Genomic DNA, 15140 nt, shown 5'->3' with positions numbered 1-15140 from the left:
CTTTTCTCAATGCCATTAGAAATGTAAAAAAAAAAAAAACAAACCCAAACCAACACATACACCCCAAAAAACCCACCCAACCACACACAGGTACAACCACCCCAGTAATCCTCATGAAATAACACCTGAAAGAGCACAACACAAGTCCAACCACTAGCCAGCAGAAGTTAACATGAATTATTATTTTTGCCAAGAAAAAAAATATATTATATATATATATATATATTTTGCTGGTGCTAGTTTGGCCAGCTCTGCAGGCCCCAAAATAAAGAGGTGCATCGCCATATTCACAACGTATGGCTACTCAAACTTTTCAAGGATTAAAACGGAAGCTGCAGGTGAACTTGAAGACCTAAGCAAAGAGAAGAAATGCAATATCCTGATGCAAAACAAGAATACAACTCATTTCCTTGATGTGTTTGAATGCTTTTATGTGAATACAAAACCAAAATTAAAGCCCAGTGTTGCTATGGATGTAAGTCAACTTCCCAGGTCTGTGACCTCTGATCAAATCGCATCTTAGTTTATTAGTTTCAGCCTGGATTTTATATTTTTGAGATTTTTCTAGAACAACAATTTGGTAATATGTTAACGGAAAACATTTTGAAAGACATTCATTTACAGGACTTCCTTCAGGGTCTAAGAGTGTGCTTGCCACGACCAAGGTGCCGGTATAAAAATTACTGCAAAAACACATCCAGGCATCAACTGAACCAATGTGACTGGTGCTTCCAGAAACTTAAAGCCTCTCACACAGTCCACACCCTCCAGGAAATGGGCTTTGCAAAAGGCTGTGAAGTTAAATAAATTTATGCCCTCCCTAAGCCTAAGAATAAAAGTAAATTCAAGAACATGACATCCACACCAAAACCATGGTAACCCCAGCTGAAACGGCCTCTCAAACACTGAAACCAAACATAACCAACTTGTAGTAAAGAAGGGCAAAGAGAATGATTTTAAATTATTTTAAACCTTCAATGGCACTCAGAAGTATATGGTCAAAAAAACCAAACCAAACCAAAACAACCAACCACATACACTCGTAAACACACAGCACATTTTACGGTAGCATCAGCTCCCATGGAAATCATGCTCAGCAACCCCAGGCACAGCGCATTAATGCAACAGCAAATGGCAGGAGCTGACAACTGCATCAAGGCTTGTAAAGAGGCCAGATCAGATCAGCCTCTTCACCAAGGACGGACTGAAAACACAGTAATGTGTCCTGTGCTGCTGAAGCGCTTCACAGCGCAATGCTCCAAGCCGTGCACCCGTGGATGGAAAACTCTGTGGGACAGGAGGAGGAGGAGATGCACAACAGTCAGAAGAAATAGGAAGTTGCCATTTCTCTGCCTAATTTTCTATGAGTCAGCCAGTATCATCTTCATCTTAACAAACTGCAGTTCAGCTACTTGTTTCTGACAAACTCGAGAACTGCCCAGGCTGCAAGAAAGACCAAACAGCTGCAAAATCAGCTGTTGTTGTGCTAAGAGACATGGGACAGGCAGCACAGCGCCCCAACCAGCCCTGGTGCTCTGCTGAATACCACTGACAAATTGCAATGATGGTGTCACCAGCCCTGCACTTTGTTACCTCAGAAAACACCTGCTTCCCAAAACGGCCAAAATTAGGGTCAGAAACAGCGGTAAAGGTGGAAGAGCTTGCCAACAGGTTAGCACAACCACGGAGGTGGTGTTGGAGCAGGCTTCCTTACAGGGTCCTGGACCTCTCTTCCAGGCTTCGTGCATCAGAGCATGTATTTGTTCATCTCCCAAATAACTGCAAAGCTGTCATTAATTTCTATGTATTTCACTGCAAACTGGAGGGAAGGTTAATTATTTGCTTTTATTGTTGTTTCCTTCTACAATTATTGATCTGGACATCCAGAATGAGTTATCTAAAGTGTTTTGGTTTTTTTTCTTTCCTCATCCTCTCATACCTCCTCTAAAAGTTAGTGATGTACAACCCATCTACAAATGAGTATTTAAAAAAAAAATTAAACTTTTGCAAAAAGGAGTCCTGCAGAAATATGGACAGAAGAACTAATATAGAGATTCTTCTACAGGAGTTTTTTCAGGATTACTTCGAGTCAGCTGAACACAACCCAAGTTTTTCTACTGTGACGAACAACATCCATCCATAGTCGTGTTCTGCTCTCCCCATAAATTTACTTCATCACAACAAAAGTTGCTCTCGAAATCTATCTATCAGACCTGTACTAGTCCATTAGTAGTTGGATCTAGTCATGAAACCTGTATAAAATCCAATAGAAAAAGTAGATTAAAAATGCCCAAACACTCAAGCCTGTGCATTTAAATTATTGAACTAGAACTAAGAGAGATGATGATAAACAGTCACATCTAAATAATCCTCAGATATTTCAACCACTCTAGCAAATATTTGCTGTTTCTCTAAATCTCCTCTCAGCACCTGTCAAGAGTGCAGCCAGCGACATGGGGGAATAAATACATTCAGCAGGCACAGATTTCCAATAAATCCAGTGATTTTCAGAGCTCACTAATTCCCCTCTCCAAGTAAGAGAAAAATTACTAAAAACCTTAATCTCCCATGTGCTGATACAGCACTTCACAGCTCCAAATCACACCGAATTTCCCCTAGCTGCCAGCCCTGAGCTCAGCAGGGGAGCAAGGGCAGGAGCAGGACATGCGGAGCAGTGACCCACAGCACCCAGGGCTGAAGGTTAATGTTGAAAGACAACAGGCAGCCATAGTGGGAGGAAGAGAAGGAAGAAACACATCAAACCAGAGCGGCACACATTTATTGAGGAGTCATACTCTGTTGGTTTTCCTTTCCTTCTTATCCTTTTAACATGTTGTTTTCCTGGGTTGCATCTTTCACCTTTTTTTGTTTGTTTGCTTGCTTGCTCCATTATTTACTTATTTATTCTACTGGTATTTTAGGCTCTACGAAACCCATGCTGTTGAAAGATAATGTATTTCTTCAGCCAAGCCCAGCGGTGTCAAAACTCACACAGGGGACCTGAACTGCTATTTTAGAGCAAGCCATATTCAACAAAAATCATTAAAAGGAGACACAGATAAAGCCCTATTGGTGTTTACAACTATGTTACATTAATGCTACTGTGTCTCCTGCCCCTCTAAAGCCTGATACCATTTGTGTGTCTACAAGCTGCTATATTGATGCAGAACTAGAACGCCTGACAGGGCTTCTAAACCCTGGGAGGAGGAAAAAAAAAAAATATTTTTTTTTTTTTTTTTTTTTTGAGTAAGCAGGTCTACGTGTAGCAGTTAAAAAAAAAATTGAAGGCTGCAAGATTTGTCTGCTTTTTGTTAATATCATGAAGGAGAGCAGTATTTTCTTTCTTGGATTGGACATGCTGCTTTCTTCCCTTAATCTGATCTCCAAATCTCTATGGCACAGAGCTCAGGCACCGACCACATCCTACTGCAAAAATTAGCCAGGGGTGGATGCAGCATGCAGTAATGCCAAGAAGATGCCCGTTCTCGCCATTTCGGAAGTTGTGCGCTGCCTCAGGGGACAGGGGGAATCAAATCTGCATGGCCCGAAAGTGGCCAGTGTCACTGATAGAGGTTATGAGCATAGCACAAAGGCAGCGCAGTATGTGTCAGCATTTGACCCCTGCCACTTGCGTATTTGCATCCCTTCCAGTCACGCTTCCTCATTTTGTGGCCGTCCCGCTACAAACGGCCTTTGTGTCCGTTCAGCATCTTTGCTGCGCTGAGCTCACACTCTTATCAAAGGAAAACATTTTGAGAGGATGGAGGGTTTCGCTGTTGGTTATTTGCCTCCGGGACTCAGGAAAGCCTACAGTCAAATTCTCACTCCCACCCACGCGTTTTCTTGAATGCTTTGCACAAGCCTGTTAAGCAAAGGCACTGGGAAAATACTTTGAAAACCCCCAAAGGATGGGCTCGTGCACCTCAAACAGAGCTCAAGCGGAATTCAAAGCCCTGGCATGTGTCCCACCCAGTACCTGCTGTACCAGGAAGCCCACAGGCACTTGCGCTTCCACCATTAACTTCCACTCGGCACACACCAAGACGACAGGAGGACTGAGCACAGGCATGGCCACAGCCCCATCACCACTGCTGAGAGGAGAGAAGCCCCTTTCCCTTTTTCCTCCACCCCCAGAATGGGCAGCCCTGGTTCTTGCTCCCCCCCAGCCCCCAGCGCAGGCTCTCCCTGCCCTCGCACCTCCTGGCTGCCCCACAGGGCACCCACTCACTAAAGCAGCAGAAGAAACACGTTTTGGTTTTTTAATACCAGATTGCTTTTCCACGTGTTCTGCATTGCAAGGTGGTAGAAGGGGGTGTGAGGAATGACGCCCAAAGGGAAGCCACAGGAGTGGGAAGGCAAAAGCAGAAACTCCTCATCATCAGCAGGCTTCAAAGCTGTTCAACACATGCTGTTGAGCCGTACCTGGAGCTTCAGGGAAAATACAGCAGCAACTGGAATTACACTAAAAACAACCCCAAAACAAAGAAAAGACAACCCACCAAAAAAAAAAAAAAAAAGAACACAAACACAAAAAAAAAACCCACAAAAAAACAACACACGCGAACAGTCCCACAGACAGGGAGAAAGGCTAGGTGTGTGCTGTGAGTCGCCAATGCCACATAAGCTTCTCGACCTCATGGTCCTTCGCTCCCCAAAGGGCATCAGAACCACAAAAATATATGAGAGCAGCACTTCTTGATATTGTGCTATTTTACAGAACAGCACCCAAGATTAACTCAGCCACAGAAAAACACTCTGGTTTATCAGGTCAGGACATTCCCTAGGAGGAAGTCAACACTGTTTCCACTATCAAACTGCTTATAGATTTTTATCTGGTGATGGCTGAATGTAAAAATACAGAAACTAACCCGAGGGAAGGAACAAAGCCCTTGGGACAAGTACTTCTTCACTGTATGTCTGGGCTGGATGTAAAACTGGCACCCTAGCAGCTTTACATCCACTTCACGATCAACCACCGTGACGGACAACCCACAGCTGGGAGGAAACAAGTCTCACATGAAATCCTCACGTTAGGTCAGGCCACGGGAAGCTGAGAGACAAAGATGAAGCCATGTATTAGTGTGATATTACTCAGTATGTTACTTGTTCCACCCAGCTGCCCATAAGACAAAGGTTAGATGTCAATGAACAGTAGCATCCTGTTCTCAAACTTAAAAAAATATTATATTTACATAAAAGTTTTTGATGTGTGCATGTATGTATATTAAAAAACACTTTTAACGTTCAGGTTTTTCATTAACAATTCTTGTTGCATCAAGTAGTAAGAGTACAATCATTTGGATTGCATCATGGTAAAATTATGATACACCAATTCAGCGTCCCCCCAAAAAAATTTAAAAAAAAAAAATAAAAATCACAAAACCAAGACCAAAACAACCACAACTCTGGTTGAGATGATTGTATGCATTACTTACAAACTACTAGACTGAAAGTATTCAAATGAATTTGGCAAGAGCTTTCCCAGTGCATCTCATTTATAAGCTTTGACAGGCCAAGTTCTGTAGGTGAGAGATTTGTTGAAATTATACTCTTGAACGTTCCTTCCAGCTGACAACATGGCTACGGGAATGAATCCTCTCCCACATTTATCGGAGGGACTTCACTTTTAAAGAAGGAAGATATTGGGAAATAAATCAATAGGAGCATCAACCAGCTCCTGTGGGGCATTCACTCCCAGCTGCTCTCCAGAACGTCCTGGGGAGATGGCAGCAGTGCATCACAGACGTGCATACACTTGGCAGTGACAGGGCAGAGAAGGACCACAAACTCAAAAAGCCATCTTCCTTTTCCTTGCGTACACTAAACACGGGGCAAACAAAACAAGACCCTCAAACAGAAGTATTATTGCGCAAAATATTTTCACTCATCTTGAAAAAGATCACCATGAAATCTTTTATTCTATGTGTACATGTTTCTACAGACCATATCTCACTAGTAATATCACCTTTTTCCTCGTATTATAACAGGGCATCACAAAAATTTAGTAAAATGTATGCATATTAAGATTTCTATGCCATTAATTTTCTGTTGTTAGAATTGCTGGAAAGGATAGCTGCTGGAGTCCCACACTTGAAGTTTTTCAAAACATTAATGTATACAAATCCCTCTAATGCCTTGAAGTCTCACCCAATCCCAGGTACATAGCTGAGCTGAGAAAAGCCACAGACAGACTTGTTAAACAGAACTGAGAATATTTTTCCTGAACCATCCTCACTGCAAACCCCTCCTTCACATTCCTTGGTCAGAATTCTGCCATTTTTCAAAAAATAATGAAATGAATATTCAACCATCATTTAAATAGAACCTGCCAGGACAGCACCCGCTGCATTCCTAGGTAATCAGCAATGCAAATTCTAATCTGGGGGTCAACACTGGGTCTTCAATACAAAAAAATAGGTAGCCCAGCAAAAATAAGGAGGAAAGCTATCAAGGAAGAAGAAATATCAGTACCATTTTACAGGTGAGGAATTAAGGCACAAAAAATTGCAGGAAGAGAAGAAAGCCTCATAAAACATACCTAAATGAAATTTGAATAAGAAGCAGAAAAATAATACAGCAGGAAATGAACAAAAGCAATTTTTAAAATATGAAACTCCTACTTTTGAAGGGCTCTTCCTAGTGTATGTCATCTATCAAAACAAATTTAGTGCGATAGGGAAAAACTGCACCAAGCTAAGCTAGTTATCTCTACCTGTAGCATCCCATGGATAAATTCCATTTTACAGACTATAAAACAAAATATATTTAAAACAAAAAAAAACAATATCACTTCTTATTACTACACTGAAATGCTACACTAAATTTAACACTATACTAAACCTCAAAGGGGCCGGGGGGGGCACCCAGTGAGGATGCCTCACTCCTTTCCTCCTGCACTCATATAAAAGTGACAGCTGGAGTAGATATTTTTCATCCATACAGATCTCATTCCATTGCCTGTGGACACTCAGCACCACAGAATCAGCAAGATATGGAAAAAACATATTGCGACCACAGTTTACTTAAAAGGAAAACATGTTTTTTCCCCAAAGTGCTAGGCTATTCTAGAGGTTACACCTTTACCCGCCACCACTGGTCTGCAGATCCTTCAGAGTAAAGCATATTTAAGCCTCATTAACAACAACGTTTCTGGCCACCGAGTTTGTTGGATTTGTTTTGGGGTGGGGTTTTTTGCTATTAGTTTATATTAACTTTAGAAAAACTGTTCAAGGTTCCTTTTCTCTTTTGAAGCAGCTTTGAATGCGGCACAGGTCTCAAAGAAGATAAGCTGTTTTATCTCACTTTTCCAGGCACCAACAAGGATAAGGACCAAAAAGCTGACAGGACATATCTGGGAAAATTATGTACACTTCCACCACACACAACTTGGAAACACAGCAGAATCTGGCCACGGAAACATGCATCAGTAGTTCACTGAATAGCATTAAAACATCATTCTAAAAAAAAAAAAAAAAAAAAAAAAAAAAAGGAGAGACAGACAGACAGAGCTCAATGATGACACTGGTAATAGATGAGGCTGCGTAATCTCACTACTGTCACAGTAAACACCGGTATCTAAACACTGCACATGAACATGCAGGGAGACTCCATTTATTATATAATTTGTCTTTTTACCTACAGATTCAGAGCTTGGCTTAAAAATAAATGAAGAGCAATGACTTCTGGTGAACTTTCCCTACTTTGTAGCCAGTTCATTTCCTCCTCCTGGTGAAAGTCAGTTGTATGCCTGTATGCCACACATCCTGCTCCAGGCTATCACTCAGATGGGAAAACTGTGGTTCCTGTATTCCTATTAGAGTTTAAAACCAGGAAATACATCCGTTATGAATTTTTTAAGAGTAAAACACATGTTAAAGACATTGGCAGAACTCTGGAAGAAAATTCCCAAGACTATAATCACACACATGAGAAAAGAAACATTTAAAAATATATTAAAACATACAATGCCTTCAAATTTATCAGGAAGCACTGCTAGAAGTGACACCATAGAGAGCTGAACAGTGTTCAAAAAAATCAAGAATTCAGCATGGGGAGAAAGGGGGCACCAGGAAAATGCACTCCAATTAAGTTCTTTGTTGCAGGCTGTGTACAGGCAGGAATGCTGCAGTTCAAGGGAGACCTGACCCCTTTCTCCCTCTCCCATCCTTCCCTTGGGCAAAGGGAGAGAGTTCCTCATATCACATAACCCTACAAAAGTGCCTTGCAATTTAAAAATAGCTTTTGAAAACTATTCTGAAACCAGGAAAGCGCCCTAGCTATAAGCCCAATACGCACAGCTTCTTCATAGCTATTCGCACAAAAAATAGCAGCAGTTCTTCACAAGCCCATTGAGAAAAAAACAGAACAATTTGGAATTTAAGCCCCACAGCCTCAGCCCGGGAAGCTTGGCAAGAGAAGGTAGCGCAGTGATTCACACTGCAGCTTCTCACATCCTGATATAGAGCCGCTCGCTGGGAAGGCTCCCAAAGCGTTTTATAAGCAAACTATCAGCGCAATCCCCATTCATCACCAAAACGCAGTCCTTCATGGCAAGGGTCAGAAGCTTCTCAACAACATGGGGGAACAGCTTGGAGAAGTTCAGGGTGGGAAGAAAGTTGACTACGGCATCATGCAGGTGAGACTCAAAGGAGAGACTGGGGAGCAGCACCCTCCTCCGCACTGGGACTGACCCCGTCAGACGAGAAGATCTGGGCAGAGTAAATGCTGTTGACACCTTTGAGCAACCTTTCATTGACAAGTGGGCATAACCACGAGTGGAGAGGCTCCATATGGAACCCACCGCAGCACAATAAAGGGTTTTGGAGCATAGTGGTGACTGCATGGAAGAGCCCCCCACTGAACCAGCCACAGAATCACAGAATTGTTTAGGTTGGAAGAGACCTTTGAGATCACCAAGCCCAACCCTTAACCCAGCACTGCCAAGGCCACCACTAAACCCTATCCCCAAGTGCCACATCTACGTGTTTTTTAAACACCCCCAGGAACGGTGACTCCATTCCCTCTTGTCTTGTCGCTCCTTCCCTGGGAGCAGAGACCGACCCCCTGCCCACAGCCCCCTGTCAGGCAGCTGTAGGGAGCCATCAGGGCCCCCCCGAGCCCCCTCCTCTCCAGGCTGCCTCCCCCCTCAGCCTCTGCCCCAGCCCCTGCCCGGCTCTGGACACGCTCCAGCCCCTCAGCGTCCCTCTGGCAGCGAGGGGCCCAGAGCTGAGCCCAGGGCTCCAGGGGCGGCCCCGACAGGGCCCGGCGCGGGGGGACGGGCACTGCCCCGGCCCTGCTGGCCACGCCGTTTCGGACACCAGCCAGGGCGCCGCTGGCCTCCTTGGCCACCTGGGCACTCTGGGGGCTCTGACCAGCTGTTCACCAACACTCCCAGGTCTTTTCCACCGAACAGCTTCCCAGCCACTCTGCCCCAAGCCTGTAGTGCATGGGCTGGTGTGACCCAGACCCATACTACTCAAGAGACCAGGGCATGCACCCCTCTAAAGGGTAGGTTACTCCAGCTGTGTTTAACTTCACACACACAGCTTCAGTAAGAGAAAGCCAAACACATATTGTGACACGTTTTAAAATTAGCTTCCTCCTATATAAATAGCCAAATCTATTTATCCCTGATATGCAGAGTTACAACACACACCTCAAAATTAAGAAGCGAGTTAAATGGTTGCAGGCAGCCCTCCCAAATACATACATGACACAGGACCACAGACCTGTTCATGCTGGAAGGGACCTTTGAGGTCAGGTGCAGCCTCCTGCCCAAAGCAGGGCCAGCTGTGGGATCAGTTTGCTCAGGTCTTTATCCAGCTGTGTCTTGAAAACCTCAAAGGGTGGAGATGGCAGATTTTCTCTCAGCTTGCATTTATTGATGACAACTGAGGAGCAGGAGGCACAAGTACTTCAGCCTTACCTGTGTCCACTGCCCTGGAGTCATCCACCCTACCCAGCAGCAGGCTTCAATCAGCCTTTTCCTACAGGTACAAGTGGTAGAAACTCTTCTTGTGGTCCTGAATACCACTTGCACACATCAACTCCAGTTGAGATTTTGTAACACCGGCCCTGCGTGCTTGGACGATGTTTCTAAATTCCTCTTTTACTGCTTTCTCCTCCTCCTGTACATGGCCTTTTTGCATTGGAGCTCCATCACATTTTGGGAGACCAGACTGGCTGGGCAGGATTGTTTTCCCAAGTGAAGACTGCTCCTGCACTTGGAAAAGATCGCCCCTCAAGACATGTCCAGCTTTCATGAGTTCTTTTGAGTTTTCCGGTACCAGCTGCCTGAATAAGCTGAATACCTGCTTGCCTGAAATCCAGGGTCTGTCATCATGCTACTTGCGTTTCTCACTCCCCTACGGATCTTGGACTCCTCTATTTCATGGCGGTTACAGCCAAGGCTGCCATTATCATTCTCCCAGTGACTTCTGCCGTCTTTGTGAATAGCAGATGCAATCATGTGTAACACCTGTTTGACCCCTACAAGGCCCTAACAAGAAGTTAATCCCGATACTCTCAAGAAACATCCTTGCTGATTTGAGTCCAACCATGTCACTCTTCCAGCAGATGTCAAAGACCTTCCAGTCACCTGTAAGAGTCACAGGTTGTGAGCCAGACACTTCCTCAACTTTCCTAAAGACTTTGTCTGCTTTCTTATCATCAGGTGATGTGTAAGAAACTCCCATCCTGGTGTCCCCCATACTCGCCTGTCCCTGTCATGACCCACAAGCTCTCTACTCACTTGTCACCTGTCCCACAGATGAGCTCCATACATTCACACTGCTCCTTCATTTAGAGGAAGACCTCCTCAGTCCTCACCTTCTCTTTCTACCTGTCCTGAAGAACCTGATCTGTCACCCACAGCACCCAGCCCCACATGCTGTCCCACCATGTTCCCGTTACTCCAGCAGAGTTGGAGCCATCACCACACAACGCTGCACTAGCTCCTGCTTGTCTCCTGGCCTGCGTACATTTCTCTACACACACTGGAGGTGACACTTCCCTTTCCCACATGAAATATCGGCTCCACTGGGCCGGCCAGCATGTTTGACAATATACCTTTGCCCTATGTTGTCAGGTGGGAATGCAACACTGACGGACCACAAAAGCCCTGGTGTCCTACAGGCAGGGCAATGAACTTTCCCTGCCCCAGACAGCCAGCAAAGCAAGCAAGGCAAGAGAGAAGCGCGATCACCTCTGCTCCATAAGGGAACACAGAAGCATGGGAGATACAGATGAACAGGAATTTTATCGCAGTGAAACCACATCTCCTGACACCAGCCCAGTGCTTTGACCACAAAACTGTTCCTTCTCCCTCTGTCGTAACTGTCTAACAATTTGTGACCGCACATAGCGGTTTTGAGAGGACTGAGGAGCTTTGCTCTGCTTGCTTTAGCCTCCTCCAGTCACCCCCTTTAACATTCAGTCCATGTCTGCCCGCGGTCTTTGGTGACACAGAAGCATCAGAATAGTCACATTGCACATTGTATACTTTAGGCCTCCAGCCTTGGTCCTGTGACACACTCCATGCAATCGATGCTCCTACCAATCGCTGTAGAGAGAGAGATGTTTCAGCGTGGAAAACGCACAGCACTTAAGGAAGATGAGCTACCAACTCATAGGCACACCACCCACTGTGGTGGGCTATGTTTTTAACTATAAGCTTTTGACGTGCACTCACTTCAACAGCTGCTGTGATTTAAGGCTTTAATATCTCTCCCACCCTCCTCCTCCTTTCTTGCCTGTTACCATATGCCAGACCAGCAAGCCAAGCCCTGGGAGCAGCTGCACATATGCTTCATTACCACCAGCTGCTGTTCAAGCTAAAGACACTGGACACTGGACTGGAGCAGTTCAGATGCATTCACAAGCACTGGTCTTTTTTCTGCAGTGACCCTGGGAAAGGTGTGCAGCCACCAGCAGCACTGAGCAGCTTCTAAACCTGCATTCGTTGGTTGACATTCCTGGGTGTGATACCGTCATCCAAGCCACTGTCTCAAGTTGGGGCAGGAGGAATGTGTTGACAACTCTACTGAAGAGAAACAAAGCAAAATGTGATGCTTCATTGTCAATTCTCTTTGGAATATATAGTATTATATATATATATATATGCCTGCATATAGTAGGCAACCATTTAGGAAGTCCCTTCCACTAATAAATTTAAAAGAAAAAAAGTCAACTCTAGAATACATTTCCCATTTAAAAAGCGTTGACTTTACCACCTTGTTAAGCACATCTAAAACACGTCCTTTCAGTAGCTCCAAAAGTCTAGAGTATATAAAAAAAATATTAAAAAATAACTTCTCACTATTTGAACTTGACACAGGAATGCACCAAACCAACATTTACACTGCTACAGCAACTAAATACATACAATTACTTGTTAGAAAAAATGCTCAGCCGAGTAGCACAAATACTGAAATGCACTGATCACTGTTTGATGTCACTGCAGACCAGAGCTGAGTTCCTGTAGCTCATCATCTTTTCAGTTTTGGGGGGGTTTGGATTTCAGTCATTTTGGATACTTTCAACCTCATATTGTCTACATTCCCTCTGAAGTACAGACTTGCTACTCAATTTTTTGAGTTTGTGCTACTTCATGTGGGGAAAATTATAACGTGAAGAGGGGATTGTTGTATGGTCATTTTTAAACATTACCATTTATCTTAAAACAATCTTAGGTATAAATTCCAAACCAAAACCCACTACATTAATTTAACACATGGTAACCCAAGCAGATAAACCAGTTGGAAATATGTACCAATGAATACAGACCGACACTCCCAGGGCTAGCAGATCAACAACCACTGCTTCTTTATTCATTGCAATGGCATAACTCCTCAGTTAAGGCTCTTGCTTTGACACCACTCTGCTCATCACACATGCTGTACAATAAGGACGTTCCAAGTCTGCATTGCTTTTTCCCTTATAGAAGGCCTTGTGTGTCCCTCTACTAATGACACTAATCATCTAACAGTATTCGAATCAGCTATAGCAGAAGAGAAAATTTTTTTCCTTACCTAATAGCATTAGTGATGCCTTTGCTAATGCTGCAATACAATTTTTATTTAAACCCAGATCATCAGCAGAAAACTGATTTGCTGTTAGTGGAAATGGGCCAACCACTAACTTCTGCAGCCTAAAAACCTCAAGCAAACGAAGGAATGTCTTACTTCTCTGCTCTGTGTTTACATCATAAACAACATTAACACACATAAGCCAGTTCCAGGACTGTGATTAAATCTGACCAGCAAGGCCATACACCTGCCCTTTTGTTTTAAGGAAAGGGAAAGAAATTCAGGGTCTCTGCTACTCTAAGGCAGGCAAAGATTTTTATCAAGTTTTAAGAGCTGTCATTTGCACAGATCACTGTGGGTAACACTTTCTCCATCAGTCAGAAATAAGGGTCTCTGGTGCTTTAATACACATGACAGCTTGGAGCTACAGGTACATCAAGTGTTCCCTGCTTTTTTCCCATTAATTTTTCACTCCTGTAGTCCTAAGCTCTCACCCATTCCCAGCCCAACACCTCATCTACCTCCAACAGAGACAAAAAGACCCACACACCACAGCCTCCAACAAGCTAGTCTGAAAAAGAATAAGGATCACAGAATAGCTGCCAACCATCCCACATACCAGAATGAGTAGGATGGGAAAAAACTGAGGCAAGCTGAAGTTGAGGTGTTGAATTAATGCTTGGTGGGCCAGGTGCTGGTCAGGAAGGCAAGAGAAGGTGTCTCCAGAGACTCAGCATCCCACAATGAAAGGAAAAAGAAAAAAAGGGGAAAAGGGAAAAAAGAAAAAAGCCCATACACACACAAAATGAACACCACCAATTACTGCTTTGCAGAGGGAAGGAGGAGTCTTTGATACTCTGCTGCACGCTCAGATTTCTGGAAGCTATTGTGCAGCTGCTGGATGTCACATCTGGTAGCAATATACTAACACACACCACCCGGCTTTATCTCCCCTTGTTGGCGAGCACACCCAACCCATCACGAAAATGTCAACAGAACAGCAAGAGATGTGTGTCCACATGGAAAGAAGCTGGCACAAGAGAAGTCACACTGATAAGAACAGAGGAAACATTTGAAGAACCAAGCCCAAAAATCAACCTTCCCCTTCAATTTAAGCCGTATGTACTGTATTCATCGCATCTGTATGGAACCTTGGACCTGACTCGATCAGGGTTCCTGGCAGTGCTGAGGATGTCCTGGCAACGATATGTCCTTCCCAGCAAACAAGGTGCCATTAGGGTCGCTGTTGTGGAGACGGAGCAAAACCAGCAGAAGCTGCAGCTTAAGTTGAATACTCGCCAAGTAAGCCCCACAAAGACCATGTCAGTGGGTGCAGTATACATTCCAGTGGCTCCCAGACTAGCTCAAGGATCCAGTCTTAGCCTTCAGGGGTTTCCAGAGGTTTGGCTCTAAATACATAAAAATCTCCCTCCATTCATGGGGTACGTAGCTATTCCTGGGAAAACGTGGCTCTCTGTGCTGAAGGTAATGATAGCCAGCAAACAAGTACTTCATGCTCCCCACAGCAACATTGAAAAGAGAAAACTAGGACTAGAAAACAAAAGCTTCTCCACAGACTGTCCTCAGAGCCTTTTATCTATCATATTTAGTTTTCAGACTCTGGGAAGACATTATCTTTTTGCATAACACCACACAAACGCAATTGCCTTGACTGGGCATAGACTAGCCCATGTCTTACAACCCAATATATTCTCAAAGTAAAAGGGAAAAAAACACTCAGACATTTGTCATTTGCATTTCTCGCTTTTCTGGAAATACAAGCAAAAATGTCTATATTTGTCTTTAATTATTTTAGTATCTCTACGGTATTTTATTTTGTCAAGACAACTGGCAGCAGAAAGGGCGTTTTCCGCCTATCTCTAAAGTAGACACCTGATATAACTTGAGATAAACACCAATAAAATTACTTAAAACAAGAACATGCCTGTATCAAAATTAAGTGCCATATGCTTTATTTCTCACTATTAAGAAATTAATTGCTCTCAGAAGATAGAATACAAACTTCAACTTCATAAAGTAATTTTTTCATCCTCTTAAATACTCTGCCGGGAAAGACTTACAGAGGCCAAGAGAAGAAATATCAACAGGTTCCGC

At 43.8% G+C, this 15140-nt stretch overlaps 1 long non-coding RNA gene across 3 annotated transcripts in view; it reads right to left on the bottom strand.

The window, feature by feature from the left end:
- LOC114014675 (uncharacterized) overlaps nt 1-15140 on the bottom strand; it is a 268275-nt gene that overhangs the window by 205719 nt on the left and 47416 nt on the right. Inside the window, exon 3 of one of the 3 annotated variants that reach the window (XR_008731533.1) lies at nt 4869-5050. The exons of the other annotated variants lie outside the window; for them this stretch is intronic. This is a non-coding gene — a long non-coding RNA (uncharacterized LOC114014675). The remainder of the gene's footprint in view (nt 1-4868; nt 5051-15140) is intronic. 3 annotated transcript variants of the gene reach the window in all.

The sequence above is a fragment of the Falco cherrug genome, chromosome 3 (assembly GCF_023634085.1).
Source record: "Falco cherrug isolate bFalChe1 chromosome 3, bFalChe1.pri, whole genome shotgun sequence".
NCBI lineage: Eukaryota > Metazoa > Chordata > Aves > Falconiformes > Falconidae > Falco > Falco cherrug.
This window is presented reverse-complemented; position numbering and strand designations above follow the sequence as displayed.